This window comes from Phocoena sinus, chromosome X (genome assembly GCF_008692025.1).
Source record: "Phocoena sinus isolate mPhoSin1 chromosome X, mPhoSin1.pri, whole genome shotgun sequence".
NCBI lineage: Eukaryota > Metazoa > Chordata > Mammalia > Artiodactyla > Phocoenidae > Phocoena > Phocoena sinus.
The window spans coordinates 14,891,973-14,915,860 of NC_045784.1; the positions used below are offsets into that span (position 1 = coordinate 14,891,973).

At 43.5% G+C, this 23,888-nt stretch overlaps 1 protein-coding gene and 1 pseudogene across 1 annotated transcript in view; one reads left to right on the forward strand and one right to left on the reverse strand.

Annotated features, from left to right (window-relative positions):
• The window catches only part of RAI2 (retinoic acid induced 2), a 155,509-nt gene that overhangs the window by 127,375 nt on the left and 4,246 nt on the right, over positions 1–23,888 (reverse strand). Inside the window, exon 2 of the mRNA XM_032620937.1 lies at positions 26–74. The gene's annotated coding sequence lies outside the window, so the exon portion shown is untranslated. The remainder of the gene's footprint in view (positions 1–25; positions 75–23,888) is intronic.
• Positions 4,797–7,262, forward strand: LOC116747781 (annotated as a pseudogene).

Sequence of the window (23,888 nt, forward strand, 5' to 3'; positions counted from 1 at the left end):
TTAAGGTTGTAGGGACAGAACTCACCACATGTCTGCTGAAGTTCGCATCCACTGCCATCGATTCCTTAACTGATCTGCCAACCAAAGGAGAAAAATATGGTGTACTGGTTTTCTATATTCATTTAATGAGGCTTAACACAGATTCATAATGCTGTAGTGGCATACAACATAAGGCTGTGTCCAGTTGTGTGTCTGAGCATGGACTGGGGGCTCTGTTCATCCAAGCAGCGTAAAAGTGTTGATGGCCCCTCTGGTGGCGGAGGGAGAGAGCAGGGGGAGGAAACAGAAGGCAGGATGCTGTGGGCTCACAGCAAAGGGAAGAAATTGGGAGGTGAGAAAGGGACAGAAGCAGAGGAGGGATGCAGTTTGCCTGGTACTGTTAATGATAGCAATAGTAATAATCTCTAACATCGATCAAATTTAGGAAGTGCCCAGCGCTCCGCTAAACGCTTCACATGGATGAACACATCTACTCTAACAACTCTGAAAGGTGAGTAATAGTATTCTCTCTATTTTGCAGATGGAGAAACTGAGGCACAGAGAGGCTAAGAATCATGCCCATCACCACAAAACCATTGCCTGGCATAACCGGGATTTGAACTAGGCCAACTGATGCCCCCTGTTAAGCATGTGAACTGCTCACCGCAGCACACAGCATGTGTCACACTGTGATTATATCCTGGCTACTATGATTACTGGTGTACGTGTGTGTATGTGGGTACGTTCATGCACGCACACGCGCGCACACGCGCACACACACACGCACACACACAAATGGCCAGGAAGTGAACTGCCATTGCCTTGGTTGCGTGCACATAAATGAGCTAGCCTTGGGAGTCTCTCCTTATGCTTACCTGCAAACGGTATTTTGAGGAAATGGACATCTGGGTGGTACCCATACTGAGGGTGACCAACTTGTCCCAGTTTTCCCCAGACTTCACCAGTTTTACGACCATAAGTCCCATGCCCAGGGAATCCTCTCTTTCCTGGGCAAACCGGAACAGTTGGTCACACTGTCCATACTAGTATGGAGAACCAACTGTATGTTTCGGTTTATTTTTTACATCTTCATTGGAGTCTAATTGCTTTACAATGGTGTGTTAGATTCTGCTTTATAACAAAGTGAATCAGTTATACATATACATATGTTCCCTTATCTCTTCCCTCTTGCGTCTCCCTCCCTCCCACCCTCCCTATCCCACCCCTCCAGGCTGTCACAAAGCACCGAGCTGATCTCCCTGTGCCACGCGGCTGCTTCCCACTAGGTATCTATTTTACGTTTGGTAGTGTATGTATGTCCATGCCACTCTCTCACTTTGTCACAGCTTACCCTTCCCCCTCCCCATATCCTCAAGTCCGTTCTCTAGTAGGTCTGTGTCTTTATTCCCGTCTTACCCCTAGGTTCTTCATGACCTTTTTTTTCTTTCTTAGATTCCATATATATGTGTTAGCATACGGTATTTGTCTTTCTCTTCCTGACATACTTCACTCTGTAGGACAGACTCTAGGTCCATTCACCTCACTACAAATAACTCAATTTCGTTCCTTTTTATGGCTGAGTAGTATTCCATTGTATATATGTGCCACATCTGCTTTATCCATTCATCCGATGATGGACACTTAGGTTGCTTCCATGTCCTGGCTATTGTAAATAGAGCTGCAATGAACATTTTGGTACATGACTCTTTTTGAATTATGGTTTTCTCAGGGTATATGCCCAGTAGTGGGATTGCTGGGAAAACTGGACAGGTACATGTAAAAGTATGAGATTAGAACACTCCCTAACACCATACACAAAAATAAACTCAAAATGGATTACAGACCTAAATGTAAGGCCAGAAACTATCAAACTCTTAGAGGAAAACATAGGCAGTACACTCTATGACATAAATCACAGCAAGATCCGTTTTGACCCACGTCCTAGAGAAATGGAAATAAAAACAGAAATAAACAAATGGGACCTAATGAAACTTCAAAGCTTTTGCACAGCAAAGGAAACCATAAACAAGACCAAAAGACAACCCTCAGAATGGGAGAAAATATTTGCAAATGAAGTAACTGACAAAGGACTAATCTCCAAAATTTACAAGCAGCTCATGCAGCTCAATAACAAAAAAACAAACAACCCAATCCAAAAATGGGCAGAAGACCTAAATAGACATTTCTCCAGAGAAGATATACAGATTGCCAACAAACACATGAAAGGATGCTCGACATCACTAATCATTAGAGAAATGCAAAGCAAAACTACAATGAGATATCATCTCACACCGGTCAGAATGGCCATCATCGAAAAATCTACAAACAATAAATGCTGGAGAGGGTGTGGAGAAAAGGGAACACTCTTGCACTGCTGGTGGGAATGTACATTGCTACAGCCACTATGGAGAACAGTATGGAGGTTCCTTGAAAAACAACTGTATGTTTTGTTATTTCTTCCCACTGAATACACAAGGGGGCATTGTAACCATTCCGTCATGCATTCCTCAAACATTTATTGAGCGCCCAATTAGAGGTGTGACTGCTGCCCAAGAACCTAGCACCAAGGATGGGGTAGGGAAACAGGAAACTGAGAAACCTTCCACAATTCCGCATCAGAAAGAATAAAACGTGTATTTAAATAAACAAACACTTCCATAGCACTGACTGTGTGCCAACCAGTGTAATGAGCACTTTACCTCCTAACTCATTTAATCCTCACAAATACCTTGTGGCACAGTTACTATTATTATCATCCCCATTGTAAAGAAACAGAGGCAAAGAGAGGTTAAGTACCTTGCCCATCACACAGCTGGCAAGTGGCAGGATTTGAACCCAGGCAGGCCCTCGTTGCTCCAGAATCCACGCCTTCAAGCTGCTGTGCTCTGCTGGGAAAAGGACTTTGAACCTTGGCAAGAACTCTGCATGGCCTCAGTCTCTCTTCAGCCCTGCTTAGGGGTTTTTCCCTAGCCTGGTGGTTCTTGAACCCTGAGCGCACATTAAAGTCACGCAAGGAGTCTGAAAAATAATACTCATTCCCCGGGGCCCCACTCACAGAGATTTCGATTTAACTAAGTCATTCTGATCTCGACCTCAGGATTTTTCAAAGCCGCCCACAAGGATCTACTGTGTGGCTGGGTCTGAGAACCGAGGTGGCTAGGTCCTCCCCTCTAGCAAGCTGGGCTACCGCCAAGCCCAGTCCTCTAATTTGGCGCTTCTCAAATGCTAATGTGAAAATTAATCAGCTAAGGACCTGATTAAAATTCAGATTCTGATTCAGTAGGCTTGGGGTGGGGTGACTGGACCAGAAAGTCAGCATTTCTAACCAGCTCCCAGGGTTTGCTGATGCTGCTGGTACATGGACCACCTCTGGAGTAGCGGTGGTCCTTAGACCAGAAGCCTCTGCATCCCCCTGCTTGTTAGAAATGCAGACTCTCAGGCCCCACCCAACACCAACTGAGTCAAAATCTGCACCTTAATGCACATTCGAGTTTGGGAAGTGCTGCTCAAGTCCTGAGCTTCCCACAGGTGCTGGGAATGGGTTTCAGATGTGCCAAGGTATTGTCTCCCCTTAGCTCTCAGGAACTTGGTCAGCGACCTCCAGGGTCCAGCTGCAAGCAGCCTCACTGACCCCACGTGTATGCAAATATTCTAAGATTCGCCACTGACCACCATGGAGAAAAGGGTGAGAAATCCTGTTCTAATCGAGTCTTGCTGCCCCGTTGCCTCACACTTCCAGTAAGCCTTTGCTCACACTGTTTCTCCCAACTGGGTGGCCTCTGACCAACCTTACCTAATTTCTGAAGTTCAAGCTCATGTCCTAGCTCTTCTTCTATGGAACCATTCCCATTTCCATGTGGCCATTTCAGTCCAACAGACATTTTTCTCTTCGTATAACAAACACATGCTAGCGTTTCCTATGTGCCAGGCACTATTCTAAGCCCTTAACATTACTCATTCATTTAACTCCCATTTTACAGGTCAGAAAAACTGAGGCACAGAGCAGTGGGCTAAGTTTCAAGGTCACATAGCTAATGAATGGTAGTGTCAAGATTCAAACCCAAATAATCTGGCTTCGGAATCACCACACTGAACCACAACACTGAGATTCTTCTTGCTGCTGTGGGACTTAGAGAAGAATTTGCAAATGATACGGAGTGTGGACAGTGAACGAAAAGATATTTGTTTTCCGTGGCTGCTGCAACAAAGTACTACAAACCGGGTGGCTTTAAACAACAGAAATGTGTTCTTTCACAGTTCTGGAGACCAGAAGTCCAAGCTCACATTGTCGGCAGGGTCATGCTCCCTTTGGAGGCTCTAGGGAAGGATCCTTCTTTGCCTCTTTCTGGCTACTTGGTGGTCGCCAGCAGTCCTCCATGTTCCTTGGCTTACAGACACATCACCCCATCTCTGCCTCCATCATCACATGGCCTTCCACTCTGTGTCTCTCTGTGTCCTCTCCTCTCCTTAAAAGGACACCACTCATTGCCTCAGGGCCCACCCTGGTCCAGTATGGATGGATTCATCTTTAATTACATCTGCAGAGACCCTATTTCCAAATAAGGTCACATTCTGAGGTTCCAGGTGGACATGAATTGGGGGGGGCGGATGCCATTCAACCCAGAACAGAAGAGCACAGAGATTGTCTCAGGGAAGAAAGTGTCTCTTAAAACTCCTCAGCTGCTCACTGTTTGGAAATACTGCTGAAGCCTTTGGACCCGTTACCGACGCCCTCCAGATGCAGTGGAGGTACAGCAAGCAATCCACGGAGTAGCTGGCCATTCGGGTCAACGGACTGCAACTTCCTCAGTGCCAAAATGACAGCATTTTCCACGTCCATCCAGGGTTGAACATCTGATGGTGCTTGCAGGCTCTCCCCAGACCAAATCGATCAGACTGATTTTTGTGTACAACAGGTACAATAAAGCTGCCACTTCTGAGGATTTTGCAGGTGGCAGGTACAAAGGTGACACGTGCACTGTGCAAGTGGTCAGGCAATATACAGGTCAGCGTATACTGGCGGAGGGATCCTGTGGTGGAGATCTTTCAGGAGAACTACTTGGACATCAGCACTTCTCTGTGAAATATCCAAGTCCTTTCTATGACAAGCTAAGAAGGAATCCTGTCACCACCACTCCAGGGCTACAGCGTGGATATTCCAAGCCAAGACCAACTGAAGCAACATGCAGAGGAAAGTTCCAACACCAGGGAAAGAACCGAAGAGGTTGGTATCCCTATGCTGCCGACCTTACCACATACATGCGGAAATCCTAGAGAGGGAGATATGTCCTACATTGTTTTAGGCACTCAGGATGACATGTGGATTTTGAATGAGTCAGCATTAGAGCAGTTAAATGCTGGAATAAAAGTGGAAGCTGCTAATACAGATCAAACAGGTAAAAAAAAAAAAAAAGGAATGGAAGTGACAAAAGGTAATGGAAATAGAAAAAAATGACCGTGGGGACGCTACATCCTATGTACTGACACTGATGGAGAAGTTGCTTCTGAGGATGCGCGGCAGTGTTACTGAGTACAAGAAATCAAACTCTTCAAACGAGAGGTGTTTCCATGCTGGGCCCTGAGGAAAGATCAGTATTCAAACTGTGCCGAGCGAACCCATTAGCTCTTCATTCCTGTTATCACTGCCCCACCTGAAAAGAAGGAAAATGAAGGAATTGATGTCCCTTATTGCCAAAGAACCATTTCGGCCTAAGATCTTATAAAAAGGGAAGAACAACACAAGACTTTTTTTTTTTTTTTTCCTTTTTTTGTGGTACGTGGGCCTCTCGCTGCTGTGGCCTCTCCCGTTGTGGAGCACAGGCTCCGGACGCGCAGGCTCAGCGGCCATGGCTCACGGGCCCAGCCGCTCCGCGGCATGTGGGATCTTCCCGGACTGGGGCACGAACCCGTGTCCCCTGGCATCGGCAGGAGGACTCTCAACCACTGCGCCACCAGGGAAGCCCAACACAAGACTTTTTGATCTCTGTAGCTCAGAGGAATTCTCGGATCTGGCTCACAGGTCTGAAAGCTCACAGACCAACCATCTCAAGCACAGGAGAACAATCAGGCGGCCCTTCGTAGCAGACAGCAATCTCTTGAAGCCGTGTAGCATGGGTGAGAAGCACCCATGAGATGGGAATATTATTCATGGAAGCACAGGCCACCTTGTCACTTGTCACAGCACCAGGAGATTAAAGAAGCCTGGGGCGTCATGCCCTCTTTGCAAGAAGATTCCGCCGGTTATTAAGATTTTATGGCCAAGCTGAATTGGTGAGTTGCAGAGAAATGATTATCAGGGCCAGGTCAGGATAAAATCATCGGTACTGAGCATCTCCACTCAGTGTGACGTGGGGCATCATCCATCGTTCATTGGTTCATGCAATTCATGCATTTTCTTTTCTAAATTCATACGGAATTCAAGAGCAATTCTTTAAAACTAGATGATCAATCTGTGGACTCCATTTACATGAAAAGTTACTTTAATTACTACGTTGTTCTTCAAAAAAAGGTTCTGGGGGGGGAGCAATTACAAAGATAAATGGGAAAATACATTCATTGACCAAACTCTCTGAAGATTAACCTTTTTTTTTTAACATCTTTACTGGAGTATAATTGCTTTACAATGGTGTGTTAGTTTCTGCTTTATAACAAAGTGAATCAGTTATACATATATATATGTTCCCATATCTCTTCCCTCTTGCGTCTCCCTCCCTCCCACCCTCCCTATCCCACCCCTCCAGGCGGTCACAAAGCACCGAGCCGATATCCCTGTGCCATGCGGCTGCTTCCCACTAGCTATCTATTTTACGTTTGGTAGTGTATATATGTCCATGCCACTCTCTCACTTTGTCACAGCTTACCCTTCCCCTTTCCCATATCCTCATGTCCATTCTCTAGTAGGTCTGTGTCTTTATTCCCGTCTTACCCCTAGGTTCTTCATGACCTTTTTTTTTTTCTTAGATTCCATATATATGTGTTAGCATATGGTATTTGTTTTTCTCTTTCTGACTTACTTCACTCTGTATGATAGACTCTAGGTCTATCCACCTCACTACACTACTGGACATACACCCTGAGAAAACCATAATTCAAAAAGAGTCATGTACCAAAATGTTCATTGCATCTCTATTTACAATAGCCAGGAGATGGAAACAACCTAAATGTCCATCATCGGATGAATGGATAAAGAAGATGTGGCACATATATACAATGAAGGTTAACCTTTTCCCTAGTTAATTTTACTCCCCACACTTCTCTTCTATTCCGCAGGAGAATGTCCTTAGGCATAAAAATCCAAGGTGGCTATGAGAAAAACACTAAAGGTAATAATCAAAAAACATAAATAATGTGACATGCTACTGACGACTTTATCTTACAGTCAAGCTACATGGTTCTGAGACACCTAAAGAAAGAGTAAGAATCTTGAAAGAAGAGAGATTTATTCCACATATGCCTAGAACAATGGTTATTAAACTTCTTGCTAACATACCCTTAAAAGAATTTTGAGAAACTGTACACTCTTTTCCACATTTTAAAAACTGAAGTGTAGTTAATAAGAAATAAAATACACAGATCTTAAGGGTTGCTTTCCTATGAACTGTAGACATGTGAGCACCCACAACTGAAAACAAGCTAAAGCAAATTTCCATCGCCCCCAAATCGCCCCTTATGCCCCTTTCCAGGCAATCCTCAACTTCCTGACTCTCACCCTAGACTAGTTTTCTTCTGGCACATCTTTAATTTGATTTCTAAAATTTTAAAATATACATAATTACTTACAAAGAAAAAAATGATTAGCTAAAGCTTTCCATAGTTCCTTGGTGCGGAAGGATTGAAAGTGAATATGGAACCACCTTGTATACTATTTGTAGTTTTCTATATACACACTTTGACTTAAAGGTGCCTAATTCTCACAGTTTGGGCTTTAGGTATTCTCTCAGTCTTTTCTTGGCACTCTTTATTTATTGTATCCTGAATAAGATAACCTCACTGGGATTGGTAAGAACATTTGCAACTACGAGTTTAGTGCTCAACGTTAACCAATCAGGTTAACGGTATCCTTTCTAGAATGCTGCCTTCCTTAACAAGAGTTAGGAAGGGGAGGTAGGAAAGTGTGCTCCCTGCTATATTTGATCATTCCACTGGCATGTGTCATAGCCTGCCTTGAACCATTGGATAACTGTTTGTGGATGGTATATTTTATTCCCCAGCTAGACTGAGATATAATGACAAGGGAACAGAAACTGGAACCAGAAGACCTGGGTAGAAGATTCAATTCTGCCCTTATGTGATCACGGACAGATTCCTCAAGCTCTCTGAGCCTCTGTAGACTCTCTTAAATGGGACTAAAACCCACCTCGCTGGGAAAAAATTAGATAAGAAGAATAAAAGTGTTTTGTAAAATGTCAAGTTCTCATCACTGGGACTTTCTCATTATTCTTTTAATCAGGAGTTCACTCTTATGCTTCTTTTAACCCTCGTTGAGCGTTGCATGTAGAAGGTCTTAACAAATATGTGTTAACTGAGTGATATATTTGTTTATAATAAACAACAATAAAGAGTTGTAAATGTTATTTTTTAGGGAATCAAAAATTTACAAATTAGATTCTCCATTTGCACATACATATGAGTACAGAACTCTTATCTCTGCTTAAAATACATATATAAGGTAGAAGAAACAAGCCACAGTTTACAAAAGAGTGATCTGCAAGTTTCCTTCCTTTATTAATTTGAAGATCTATATGTAAAATTACCACTACTTATTCTTCTTCCACCAGGAAAGTTAATATCAATACCACATAGTGTAACCTCTCTTTGGAGCATCTACTTTCCACCCTTAATCACATCTGTAGTTCTCCTGAGAACCGTTTCAAACATTTTCACACCTGTATAAATTGTAAAGCGCAGAATAAGAAATACTGTTCTGCTAAGAGCATGCCATAGTTGATTTTATGAATCTGGATAATTTAAAAGTCCACCAAGCAAACCACTGTTAAGGTCCCAAATATGAACCAGGTATTCAAACAGAAATTTGGATACAGAAACAAGAAGAAGGGGGGTGGGGTGCTGGCCAAGATGGATAAGCCCTCTACATCCTATCTGCCCCACTGATTACAACTGGAAGCTCTAGACAGGAGACAAAAATAACTACGACCACAGTTCACTGAGGACTTGGAAAATAAAATAATAGCAGGCAGATTGGAGAGGGAAATAAAACTTCAAGAAGTCAGTACTATGTTGAATTTCTTGTTGTTGCTGTTTTTCCTCTTTTATTTCCTGGTTTTGACCCCAAGGTAGCCCAAGTTGCAGAACTGTGCGGTGTCTCCATCCACCTTGAGGCTCCTCCTTCCCAAACATTCTGAGTCCTCTCTACTCAGCTGAGGGGAAAGAGAAGGAGGACCACATGTGAGAGGTTTTAATGGGCCAGGCCCATTCATGGGAATTGGTGCACATCACTTCCATCAACATTCCATTGGTCAGGACTCAGTCACATGGCCACCCCTGACTGCAAAGCATGCTGGGAAATGTAGTCCAGCTGTGAGCCCAAGAGGAAAAAAGTAAAATATGGATACTAGTTAGCACTAAAATAGTCTGCGCCACATAAGTGCTTTGGTAGACAAAGCGGTGTACAGGGAGCTTTGTGAACATGGAGGAGGGACTTCTAAATCAGAACGGGGAGACAGAGACCAGAGAAGGCTTTCTGAAGGACAGGACATGAATTTTGCAGGATAATCAAGAGGGTGAAAAGGGGAGCATGGGAGGAGACCACAGCACGTGCAAAGATGCAGAGGCAGGAAATGTGCGAATGAATTTGGGAGAGCCCAAGTGATTCCCTCTTCCTTAGGCATTAGCTGTATGAAGAAAGAGCCAGGAGATGAGTCTGGAAAGGGAGGCAGGAGCCAAGATTTGAGCCAGAAAAACTCTGCAGCATCACTGATGTATTTAAAGCAGAGGCCCAGAGCAGTTGATTTCTAATTTAGAAAGAGCCTGGTAATTATGTAGAGGGTGGCTGGAGCCAGGAATAGGAATTAGGAGACTTCCCATTTTCTAGGCAAGAAGCAACATGGGCTTGAAGTAAGCAGTAGGGTACAGTGACAGGATCAGATATGAGATTTGAGATATTCATGAGTCAAAATCTATAGAACTTAGTAACTGATTGAGTGTGGTAGATGATATTACGACAGGAGTCAAGGAAAATTCCTAGCTTTCATTCATTTACTGACTCATTCATTCAATCAACAAATATTTATTGAATATCTACTGTGTGTGTGTTCCTCTAGGTGCTGGAGACACAAGAGTGAACAAACAAGCAAAGTTCCTGTCCTCATAGAGTTTACATTCTGGTGGAAGATTTTAAAACATTAACAAATATAAATTTATAGTGTGATTAGGGTTGCCATATTTAGCAAATAACATGTTATGTTTCAGATGTCCTTGTGGGACATCTGTGTGAGGGTTGGTTAACTGCATGTTATTTCTATGAGTCTGTTGCTCAGGAGACAAGCCTTGGCCACAGATGTAGATTTGGGAGTCATGAGCATATGGGTAGTTGTATGTGACAAAAAAAAAACAAAACCCAAAAACAGAAAACCAAGAAAACAACAACAAAAATCCAAGTAAGGGAATTCATTGGCTGAGGACACCAAAAAGGTCAGGGTTGTTTCTCCAGCTTCAAGGATAGCTGGATCCAAAGGTTTAAATGACAGTATTGGATTTCTGTCTTCTTTTTTCCTCTCTTGGACTTTCTTGGGCTTGATGGCCCCTGGCAACCCCAAAGTCCCCAATTCACATATATTCATTCAACAATTCAGCAGAAGTTTGCTTTTGTTTTGTTTTGGTTTGGTTCTTCTGATAGTTCCAGTGGAAAAGTCTCAGTGAAGGCTATGATTGGTACACTGGGGGTTACATGTCTATTTCTGAGCCAAGGCCTGTAACTCAGAGCATGACACTTGGGGGATGAATAGAAAAAGACAGCCCTGCAAAAGAGATGGAGAAGGAGTGGCCAGAGCAGTAGAAGAAGATCCTGAAGCCAGTGATGTCCCAGAAACCAACTCAGTGAGTTTCAAAAAGGACTGAGTCAACAGTCACAGAGGAGGCAGTGAAAACCAGGACAGGAGGAGATGCGACCCAGTACCCTGACCATAAAAGGCCATCAGGTAAAACGCTAGGCAGTGCCCTACGGAGGATGGAAGGTGGTACTAAGGAGAAGCTGATAGAAAGTACACCAGATGTCTGGGAGGAGGATCTGGGAAATTAGCTAAATCAAATGGCTCTAAATGTCTCAGCTTCTCGAACTGAGAGGCGTATCAAGAGGACCAGGAAAGCCATGGGCTGAACACGAAGCATCTCTCCTGACTCTCAATTCTGCTATATTATGGTGCAGGATGCAAAAATCTGTGGGGATTTTAAGGGAAAACATTAAACTTTAAAGAGATTTGTACTTGGAAGAGGACTCCTTCAGACTATACTCCCAGAGTTCCTTGCAGTATGCAGTCCTTCCTCTCTGGCTGGGGCTATGTGGGTAAAAAGAACGGGAGGCATGGCTGTTAGTTGTTTGAGCACTTGCCTGCTGTTCTATGGGAAAAGAGATCACAATTCAAGGATGTTTTAGGACAGATCCACTTACAAATAATGATAATGATGCCTATCATTTGTGAAGCACTTCCCACATAACAGGCACTGTCCTAAGAGCTTGACCTTGGTTATGCCTCACAATAACCCCATGGGATGGAGCACTGTTATAATCACTCCTGTTTTAAAGATGAGGAAGCTGATGCACAGAGAGGTTAAATAACTTACCCAAAGTCACACAGCTCTGGATTTAAACCTAGGGAGTCTGGCTTTTGAGCCAGTGTCCCTAACCACTGCACTACTGCACCGTTGTTCATTCACATAGTTTCCATACGGGCCAGTGCTTTTGCCAGACTGTAGCTTCTGATACAGGTTCAGAAAAGGTCATTCCTCATACAATGGTCTGTGAATTTCTGGAACAGGCAGGGTTGGGGAAGCACCATCTGGCAGCTGGGTCTCACCTCTGCCCTACCCAGCCTGTCAACTGGTGATTCAGTGGCCATGCCAGAGAGGCCCAGAAGCCCTACTCCCCAGGCAGCTTTGCACTGTAACCTTGGAACCATGGGAATTTGTTAGTCCACTGGGTGATGTTTATCTGAACCCTACAATTACCTTTTTGTTTGGACTTGCACTTTTAATTTTTATTGGTTTTAATGCATTCCCCAAATGAAAGAATAATTTCAGAGGTGCTTTATACAATAGCTGGTTTCATTTCAAGTTAAGCTCTTTATACCCTAAGGATGAAGAAAAAAACAACTCTGCAATTTCACAGTACTGATCTGTTTTCTCTGAATTCATAGGCACAAATTACATTTTGCTTTATTTCTGAATGTGTAGAAAGGTAGCTCAAGCAGTATATGAACCCCCACAGCCCCGTCAACCAACAATAACCATTTACCCATGGCCAACCTCGCCCATTTCCTGCCCTCTCCCTATATCATCTTGAAGGAAAAACCAGACATCATATCATTTTATTCACAAAAATTTCAGGACATACTCCTAAAAGGATTACTTTAAAAAACATAGCCATGATACCATGATTATAATTCCTTCACACCAGCAAATAGCCGGTCCATGTTCGTATTTCCATAAATTAGTTTTAAAGTTCTGCTTATTCTACAGCTCTATACCCCTTCAATATTATTAACTTGACTGCTTTTATAATTGTTGATACATAGCTTAAATTTTTTTCATTATGAAAAATTCAAACCCACAAATGTAGAGAGAATTGTATGATGAACCCCTGGACCCATCACTCAGCTTCAACAACTATCTATATTTGGCCAGTCTTGCTTCATCTGTTTTCCCCTTTCCATCTTCCCCTTTCACTGGATGTTTATAAAGCAATCCTCAGATAACATTTCCTGTCATTGGGCGTACAGTCTTAGCTGGGTCAGCAGCAAGAAAATGCAGAGGTGTTTTCTGGTAGGCATTTACATATTTATTTCATTTCTAAATCCCTAGAAAAGGATTCGATTAAATGTAACATTTCTAGCGGATCAGATAAACTTACACTTGGTGTTTTGCTGTCTCTTTTTTTTTTTCCCTGAGCAATATTTAAAATAAAACCAAATTCTGAACAAACGGCATTAATAGTCTATGACATGAATACCAAACAGAATATTTGTGTCACACACTCTCTGTCAGCTGTGCCCAGATCTTTTTTTTTAAATTATTTTATTTTATTTTATTTTTGGCTGTGTTGGGTCTTCGTTGCTGCGTGCGGGCTTTTCTCTGGTTGCGGCGAGTGGGGTCTGCTCTTCGTTGAGGTGCACGGGCTTCTCATTGTGGTGGCTTCTCTTGTTGCAGAGCACGGGCTCTAGGCACGCGGGCTTCAGTAGTTGTGGCACGTGGACTCAGTACTTGTGGCGCACGGGCTTAGTTGCTCCGCGGCATGTGGGATCTTCCCAGACCAGGGCTCGAACCTGTGTCCCCTGCATTCGCAGGGGGATTCTTAACCACTGCGCCACCAGGGAAGCCCCCAGATCTTTAAAAGTACACATTTTCCCAAGACTAACTGAATAAAAGCTGAAACGCAAAATTTTGAGCCTAACTATAATTTTGAAAAACAAGAAAACCCCAAAAAGTAAAGAGACACCATCAGCTGGTTTAGATTCCAAATGGGGCCTGAATCATGACACTCCATTGGCAAAGCCCCTGGGTTCCTCTCCCACTCCTTCTGGGCTTTAGAATCCACTGTTTTCCAAACAGCTTTTGGGGGACTTTTGGGAATTGTGCATCTGCTTGCCTGGGAGACAGAAGGAATAGTTCCGGCTTTGGGTGCTCATAAGGTAACGCCACAGATCACAATTTGTTGAGATCTACTGAGATGACCTTGTTTTGTCTTGTGAAGAGTCACCATGAAATCCACAGTAACACCCACAGTAACTGTGAAATCATAGTGGGCCACCATATTGCTCAAGCTGCTGGTTGTTGCCACCACAAGCAAATGACAAATGACAGCCATACTGGCTTGGACACCATTAAGAACCCAGGGGGTAATGAAAACTTGTCACAGGTTAGGTCAAGCAACTAGAAAGAGAAGTGTGGTTCAGCATTTTCAGTGCGAACAGCAGAAAATCTGGGCAAACAGAAAGTGATTGGTTAGGATTGTAAATTGGTTCAATACTTTTGCAAAAGCTTTGGCAGTACCTATTAAAGCTAAACGTGCATACACCCTATGGTCCAGGCAATTCCACTGTATGGCGCTATAGGTCAGAACAGTGCTTACCCTGGGGCACTGGCTGAGGGGAGGGGCGGCAAGAGTGAGCTTTCTGGGGTTCTGGAAATGTTCTGTATCTTGATCTGATGGAGGTCACACAGGTGTGGACATAGGTAAACATTCACTGAACTGTGCACTCTCCTGTAAGTTGGCCTCAATAAAGAAAAGTAATTTATAAGAATTCAGAATAAAGAGGCTTTGCAAAGTGCTGGCAACTTAAGAGGACCTGTGTCTCTGGATTAAGACAAACTGCTATGCTCGCCAGGAACTCATAGCTTCTCAGGTAGAAAATCAAAAAAACCAAAAGCTGGGGCTTAGGGTGAAGTCTCTACTTTCCCCGAACACAGTTGGTCTCACCCATCCCTTTCTCCAAGAACTTGGGTCCCACTGAGATAAAGACCCACCTTTCCTGGGAGGGCATTGCTATATTTTCAGGCACTGATAAAGACCTTGCTTCTGGCACTGTTTGACTGTTCAAATGGCCTCTCTTTGATGAATTGAGTCCAATGGTTGATGGTCAGGTTGCTTTTGAATCGTCCTTTCTTGGCAAAGTCAGAACCGTCATATCACATCACAAATCACTTTTTAAAATTAAGTTACATGGCAGGCTCTGTTGATACTGCTTACTATTTGTTCATAGCTGTACTGCAGCCTCTGCCATTTAACACTGCATTTGAGTATCCTTTATTCATTTTCTGTTTAGTAATTCAGGTGCATCCATTTGGTGGTAAATCATTGAGAAGCCACCACAGCTAAGTTTCTACGTTGATATGCTACTGGCAGAGGCGTGTAACTCTCCCGATGCTTATACCTGGTGAGCATTACTTGCGCTAAGTTCCTCTCCATTCTCAGACGTCAGAGAACTTTTATTTTGTAAAGGGAGGCAGACCTGTACCTTAGGTCCTCAACCTGAGAAACAAATGGACTCCTGGTGACTCCAGCATTGAGACAGTCCCTCTTAAATCGCCAGCCCCTTGCAAAGGAGGCAGACCTGATGGAAAAGCATCAGGCTGTCAGTGGATGGATGTGGTTTTCAGTTTATGATGAGAAAATGGGAGAGACACAAACAAAAAACAAAACCCCGAAGTCTGAAGAGCACAGAGAAGCTTGGAGTCAAAATAGGAATAAATCCAAGCGCATTTTCTAGGTTAAAGTGGTTTTATGTTTGTTTACATGTAGGCATAGGAAATGTGTTAGTATTAATGCATGTATATGGCTATGATTTAGAAGGAATTGATGCTAAATTGGGAAACAAAGCGATGTTACATGAACCAAAACCGAACACTATTTTATTATTTATGACTTGGTATCACAACCTTACGGCATCTTTTAAATAAGAAAAAAAACCTGTTAGGATATAATGAATTAAAGCTGTGGAAGCCTTCTACAGATAAAAAGTGCTCTATATTTCAAGGTATTACATCCCCTGGATATTTTTATTTGATTTTAATTCAATGGTCAAATTTTTATGGCTGTGTGAACAGTTGAGAAAGGTTCCATCAGCTGCTTTTGAATTATCATAATAGGGGGAAACATACTATACCTTTGCTATTTAAAAGATTTTTTAAAAGATCAGAACGTGTTCTACTTCATGGTATCAAACACAGAACAAAATGGCTCTAATTGGGAACATACTTGGGCAAACGACTAGATTAAAATGACTGAGAGTTATAAATGTCTGAAATGTCTATTTCAGGCACAAGTAGGGGAAATGGCACTAATTTCTAGAGTGCACACATAATGATTAAATTAGCCTGGAGAGATGAAGAGTATATCAGCATGTATCCTGGAGAAGAAACGCCATATGAATCAGGAATGAGCCAATCAACTCTTCAGTGAGTGGCGTCACCATGAGAAAGGCCTCGGCTGATCGCTGCTACCCCTCCAATCACGTGATCGTCTAACTAGCTCATTTCTCCAGAATCCCATTACCTTCCTCTGTAGCATCCACCAAACTAAATAAAATACAATCTGCAACTCCGTCCCTCAGCCAATTGCTCTTTTTGGTCCTTTTTAGATCCTTTTAAGTAAGTCCCAATAGATGGGCCAGGCTTATACTGGTAATAATGGAAAATGCCAACTAACCTTTGACTTTTGACTTAACCTCTGACCCCGTGGACGCCAACATGTATATCTTCTCCTCAGCCTTGCTTCTGGAATAAGTTGGTGGAGCATAACAATCAAGATATGCAAAGACCCAGATACGCACACATCTAGTCCCCGTGCACACGCAGGCACCTTGCTGCTCTTAGCTGCTAACTCCTGGGCCCAACGAACAAGATCAGGGCAAGTCCCCTGCCTCCCTTGTTTCAACCTATCTGGATGTGTGTGTGGTGAGAGAATATTCTAAGACGAGAGGAAATGGTCTGCATGGCAGCAGGTTTATGGTATGGATGCTGAGTAAAGGGACAGTCACTGTTGGTGGGGGCCCTGCCCACATCCCCTGTGCACTAACCTCTCCAGTATATGCTGACAGTGTGCTACTTCAAGCAGTATCTGCGATTCCCTGCCTGAGGTTTTCTCTTGGCCTGAGAATAGAGGAATCTAGAGGGGCCACGGCGTAAGCACCTCATGAAAGCAGCCCTCATTCGACACTTAATGGACTGAGAGGTAAATATACCAGCTTCCTTGCCCCTCAGTTGGATATAACTCCCTGAGTTCCCCGGTGGGATCGAGCCCCAGTTGCCCACGGAAGCGATACGCTCCATAACGTACCCTTTCCTGCCATGCTTCCCTGCTCCCTACCGGAGCTTCAGATCACCTCCCAAATAAACTTCCTGTCCTTAAATCCTTGTCTCAGGGTCTGTGCCTTTGTGACCTAACCTAGGCCAGATGGGTTTGGACTCGAGGAATCATAGCGATCAGAATTCAAAGAGGCGAATTTGCCTTGTCTTTGCCATTTGCTCTCTGTGCCCATAGGTGAATTATTTAACCTCTCTGAGCCTCAGTTTCTTCACTTATAAAATAGGGATAATAGTACACCTCTGCCGTCTAACACTGTTGTCGGGAGGTGTGAATGAGAAAACATATGTGTAAGCGTTAAACACTGTAAAGAACCACACAAATATTCATTATAGTTCATGAGAACTGTTCTCCTTACCCCACCCAGGCAAGACTTCTTTTCAACATTTTATTTGAAATAATTATAGACTCACAGGAAGTCGTAACAATAGTACAATACATAGAGTCCCATGTACCCTTCACCCAGCTTCCTCCAATGGTGACATCTAATGCGATGCTGGTGCGATAACAAAACCAGGAGACCGACGTTGCTACAGTGCCGTTACCTAGAGTACTGACCTTATTCTGTGTTACGCTTTTAAAGTACTTACTAATCTGCCATTCTATTTCTCCTCAGTCGTCTGGCCTCCATTCTCCCTGTCTCTAGTGATCTTTGAGGAGTCTAAACTAGCCACGTGGATCACTAACTCTTAGTGTCCACCCCATTAGAGCACGTACTTGACTGAGCACCTTCAACCACTGTCCTAACCACACTTCAAAACTGTGGAACAAAATTCTATTCCTTTTAATCTAAATCCCTCGTCACTGCCTCTTGACCAATAACAGGTAGGCTTCGCAGATGAAGCCCCAAGATCCTGGATCCTGCTAAGCAACTTCCTAAAGTGGTGAATGCAGCAGTTACCCAAAGAGCTGTTTCCAAAGATGAATTGGATAACGGTATTTTCATTAGGAGGTTAATACATTTTCTTTCGTTGCTTTAGAAGTCTTGGATAAATGCCTCCTTGTTTAGTTGATTCATATCCTGCTTAATTTTTCACGTTGTCCTGTCACCCCTTCCTTAGTACTCCTGGGACTTCACCCTTAGTGCCCAAAGAAAAAGTGGGGGGAACCTTTTCTCCATCAATCCTCTCATGAAGCGAAGGGTCGCAGGGTCATTCGCAGTAGTGCCTCAGTAATCTCCTATTCTCTCTTTGAATGCAACCATTATTCCTCCTTGAACAGATAATTTATCTCCTCCCTGACTGCCTTCTTGGTTAAAGGTTAACAAAAATGACATAACGTTCAAGTTCCAACCCTTGGAATGCACAGACCCATGCTGCCAACAAAGTCTTTCAAACCGAGAAAACAGAAAATGTACTAGAGCTAAGTCTCTGAAACTGCCGCCATTTCTCTTTCTTCTTGATGCCTATGAGTCTTGGTGACCAACCTGATCTTCTGAAAACACTTCAGAACATACATTTTCAAGGATCAAACTTTGTCCCTCTTGTCGTAATACAGGATCCATTTTCCAAGTGCCTCTCAAAGCCTTCCAGCACTCCAATCTTTTCTCATAAGTTCTCTCTTGGGGCTCCTGTCCTCCTTCCTGGTTTTAAGACATTAGCGCTACAGATATTATTCCAACATTACATCTCATTCCCAGCCTCTCTCAAGGAATCTGATCCCACACTCCACTTGCCTGCAAGTCCCACCTCCATGGGTCAGACCACCATTCTCATAGTAGCCTGGACTTAAACTCTCAGGCTTCTTTCGCTCCTTATTAAGAAACTCCTGGAACCGCCTGGTCCCATTCTGTCATTCCCACCCCACACAATCACCACCCACCAAAGCACTGCAAGATCTCATATGTCTAAGAAATTTGTCTTAGTGACATTCTAACTTTGGCCAAACCCGACAGTGCTTTAGAAAAATATCAGAGGCCAAGGGAAAGGACAACAGCCTACCTCTGCCGATCCCAACCCACAAATCAAACACTCAGAGATCCCAGGCCCATTCCCAGATCCCTGGGTTTTTGCTCCAGTTATTCTTCTATTTTTAAATTAATTTTTATTGGAGTATAGTTGCTTTACAATGTTGTATTAGTTTCTACAGCACAGCCAAATGAATCCTCTATACATGTACATATATCCCCTCTGTTTTGGATTTCCTTCCCATTTAGGTCACCACAGTGCATTAAGTAGAGTTCCCTGTGCTATACAATAGGTTCTCATGTGTTGTCTATTTTATACATAGTATCAATAGTGTATACGTGTCAATCCCAATCTCCCAATTCCTCCCACGCCACACCCCCTCCCAGTTATTCTTCTTGACCGAAACTGCCCTCCAGACTCTTTTCCACCTGTGAAATTCCACCTAGGCTTAAAGGATCTGGACACTCCTAACCTGGTTTGTACCATTTGTTGGCACTAATGCTATACCACCTGGTACTGTTTGCTAATTTTCTATAGCCCTTATCTTCCTCAACTCCACTGCAAGCTCCTAGGGGGCAGAGATAATGTCTTCTACATTTCTGCAACCTCCATAGCACCTAGGAATCTGCCTCATTTAGAAGTGGCATCACGTATTTCTCACGATGGGTTGACGTCCATATTTCCCAAAAAAAACAAAAGGAAAAACAATGAAACCGATTCTTATTGAGCAGCTATAGATGAGCCACAGCTTTCTCTAACTATCTAATCTAATGTAAGTCTCCCACTCCCTGAACTACCACATTACCCAGTTTGGTTGTCTTCACAGCAGTTATTGCTACTGGAAATTATCATGTTCAGTTATTAATTTATGTAATGGATGCTGTGTTGCGCCCTTTGGATCCTCCTTTCTGGACTAGTTTTCATTCCTCCAGGCCTTGGGAGTGATGGCTTCTGAGTGTTCTCAGCTGAGTGTCCCTCCAAGAATTGCCCTTGGAAGTGACCACTTGGCCTTTGATCACACCTCTTCCCTGGGGCCGCCTGGATTTAATGATTGGTCAAAGTAGGGGTATAAGGGCTGACATGCTTGTCTTGCCTCAGGGCAACTCCAAAGTGTTATCCCAGTTCCAGAGCTTCTGCGGGGGTGGCTCAACTTCTCCCTGACAGTCTCTGCCGTCTCTCTTCCCTCCCTCCCCTTCCAGTGTTGTTCCTAGGAGCATCCATAATAAACTTCCTGGGTGCACATCTGCATTGCAGTCTGTTTCCAGGGAACACGACTTAAGAACATTTACTTGTTCATTGTCAGTTCTCACTAGAATGTTCCATGAGAGCAGGGACCTTATCTGTCTCATTTACTGGCTGGGCCTAGAATAGTGCCTGGCACGTGAATGGGGGCTCAAAAAATATTTGTAGACTATGAATGAATGACTTTTATTTATCTAAGTCTTGCAACTCTACCTCATTTTCCATATGAGAAAATAAGCACAGAGAGGTCAATCAAATATCCCAAGGATACACAGCCAGTCAGTAGTGGAACCAGGACCACACTTGTATGAATCCAATATTTACACTCTTTTCAAAACCAAGTATGGCCTCTTGATGTCTTCGTCATTGTGGGTAGTACCGCCTGTTTGGCTGAGGGCCACGTGTCTTTGGCTTTTGTGGTCTGGCTGACTTCTTGGCGCACTTGGCATGGAAACCTCAATTTAGCCTTTAACTCTTTTCTCTCTGTTCTCTAACTCACCCACACCACTGGCATCTTCCATGCTTCTCTATACAACTTTACTCCAAAATGCCTTTTCTCCTCTGATTTCACTGACAACGTGTTGGTCCAGAGCCTGATTAATCCCCAATTCAATCTGCTCGTCCTTCCATTACTCTCATCTCCTTCAGTTGACCCTGAATGTCACTCTCGACATTCTCTTCTTCACCAGTTTCTCCACCACAGTCAGGGGCCAAGCAGGATACAGAATTCATACCAGATGATTTAAATTAAGAAAACTCAATTGAAGGAACAACACCCTGAAGTAGAGGCAGGGTTAGGGGAACAAACTGAGGTGGCAAGGCACTCTGGAACCAGTAAGAGTGGGAAGCTGTTGCCACCCTAGGGCTGAAGGGACGAGGGAAGGAAATAGTGTTACTTAAGCCTGGTGGGAGTTGGAGCCACGGAGGAGGGGCCTCCCAGTAGAAGAGGTAATTCTGAGGGTTGCAGATACTATCAGACACAGGATGCCAAAGCAGAGAAAGAGCACAGAAAGAGCAGGGAAGAAATTCCCTGGCTTCTCTCTCCCACCACTCAGATCTCCTGCTGGTGTCTCCCACTGGCCAACCCCAGCTGCATGCCAGGTGGCAAAGGAGACTGGGTGATGCAGTGCGTAAGTTCCTGAGGCACAGAACAGGGCAGAGAGGGGCAGAGAATGGATCTAGCAGTTGGGAGGGGCAAAAGAGGAACCAACACATCTCAATTCTCCAACAGAACAGCTAATATTCACGTCCCACCAACACCATCCCACAACATGATTCCATGTGTAAATTACAGTACAGACTATGAAGCCCTTCGAAACACACATATCCTTTGATCCTCAGGACATCTCCCATTTTGCAGATAAGGAAACAACCTTAGAGAATTTGTGACTCACCCAAGATCATCACACAGCTAAGAAATGGCACAGTTAAAACATGAGCTCAGATCTGTGAGTTCAAACTTCTGAACCAAAATCAGGGCTCAATTTGCACACGCAGTTAGGGTGTATATTCTCTGGAACATCTCACCATTCCTACCCTCTCCACTTTCTACACACACATACAACATGTTATGTTAATTCTTCTAGCCAACTTATCTTTTGAGTTGACCTTCTGTTCTTCAACACTTCTGCTTAGGTCACCCTCATCTCTCATCACTCCTCCTTCCTGCTAACATAGGCCCATCAGCTCCCTCTTCAGCCACTTGAAATATGGGTGGTGTGACTGAGGAGCTAATTTTCTATTTCATCTTAATAAATTTAAATTTAAAATGGATACTTGGGGACATCCCTGGTGGCGCAGTGGTTGAGGATTCTCCTGCCAGTGCAGGGAACACGGGTTCGAGCCCTGGTCCGGGAAGATCCCACATGCCACGGAGCAACTAGGCCCGTGCGCCACAACTGCTGAGCCTGTGCGCTAGAGCCCGCGAACCACAACTACCGAGCCCGCACGTGCCACAACTACTGAAGCCCGCGCACCTAGAGGCCGTGCTCCACAACAAGAGAAGCCACCGCAACGAGAAGCCCGTGCACCACAACAAAGAGCAGCCCCCGCTCACCACAACTAGAGAAAGCCTGCACGCTGCAACGAAGATCCAACGCAGCCAAAAATAAATAAATAAATAAATAAATAAGACATACTGCTTGATAGTGTGTCAACTCAAAAAAATAAAATAAAATGGATACTTGGAGCTTTATCCCTGCCCCTCCCCCACCATCCTTCAGCACAGACTGTGCTTAGTAACTTTCTTCCAAGGAACAGTGTATAGAAAGGGAGAGAAAAAGTAACTTAAAGCACAGAAACATGGCAAACACTACCTCAGTCAAGTGATCAAGATCAACATCACCAGTAATAACTCACGTTGATAGCATGTACCCCTGATATGATGGGATGAGAATGGCACTTCCCCTCTGTGGTCTCCCTCTCCAAATCCCATTTGGAAATATCAGCCAAACCCCCACTGAGGGAAATTCTTCAAGATACCTGACCAGTAATCCTCAAAACTATCAAGGTCACAAGAAACAAGGAAAGTCTGAGAAGCTATCACAGACCAGCAGAGACTAAGGATACATGATTAAATACAATGTGGTGTCCTGGAACAGAATAAGGACATTAGTGGAAAAACTGGTGAAATCCAAATACAGACTGGGGTTTAGTGAATAGTAATGTATCAGTGTTGTGTTTTGGGCTGTGACAAATGTCCACAGTAATGTAAGATGTTAACAATAGGGAAACATATGAGTTATATACAGGAACCTCTGTACCATCCCTGCAACTTTTCTGTAAATGTAAAATTATTCTAAAATAAAAACCTTATTTAAAATAAAAATAAAGAATAAAACTGTTATTCAAATCAGTTATTGGAAAACTTTTAAGTATGTTTGGAACAACTTGAGTATGTTAACTTACTTTTCCAGCTGTAAATTTTAGGAAATCTAAATACAGATCAAGTATTTCCAGTGAAAATTTAGCATCTAAAATGAGATGTGTTACAAGTATAAAATACATACCAGATTTTGAAGACTTCATACAAAACAAAGTATCTTAATAATTTCTAAAACACTGATTACATGTTGAGATGATATTCTGGATATATTAGGTTCAATAAAATATATCACTAAAGGGCTTCCCTGGTGGCGCAGTGGTTGAGAGTCCGCCTGCTGATGCAGGGGACACGGGTTCGTGCCCCGGTCCGGGAAGATCCCACATGCCGCGGAGCGGCTGGGCCCGTGAGCCATGGCCGCTGAGCCTGCGCGCCCGGAGCCTGTGCTCCGCAACGGGAGAGGCCGCAGCAGTGAGAGGCCCGCATACCGCAAAAAAAAAAAAAAATAAATAAAATAAAAAATATATATAAAACTAAAATTAATTTCACTTATTTCGTTTTTTTTTAATATGGCCAGTAGAAATTTTAAATTACACATGTGACTTGTGTTATATTTCTATTGGGGGTTAGGAATATAGACCCTTGAGCCAAACAGCCTGGGTTGAGAACCCAGCTCTGTACCAAGAAACTGATTAACCTTGAGCAAGTTAGTTAACCTTTCTGGGTCACAGTTATCCATCTGTAAATAGAGTACCTACCTCACAGGGCTGTTGGGAGGATTCAGTAAGTTCATCTGTATAATGTGCTGAGTTATAGCAAGCACTGAAACATAGCGAGCACTCAATAAGTGCTAGCCATTATCATTACAGTAGGGCTGTTTATAGCCAAAGGATGTTCGGAGGTT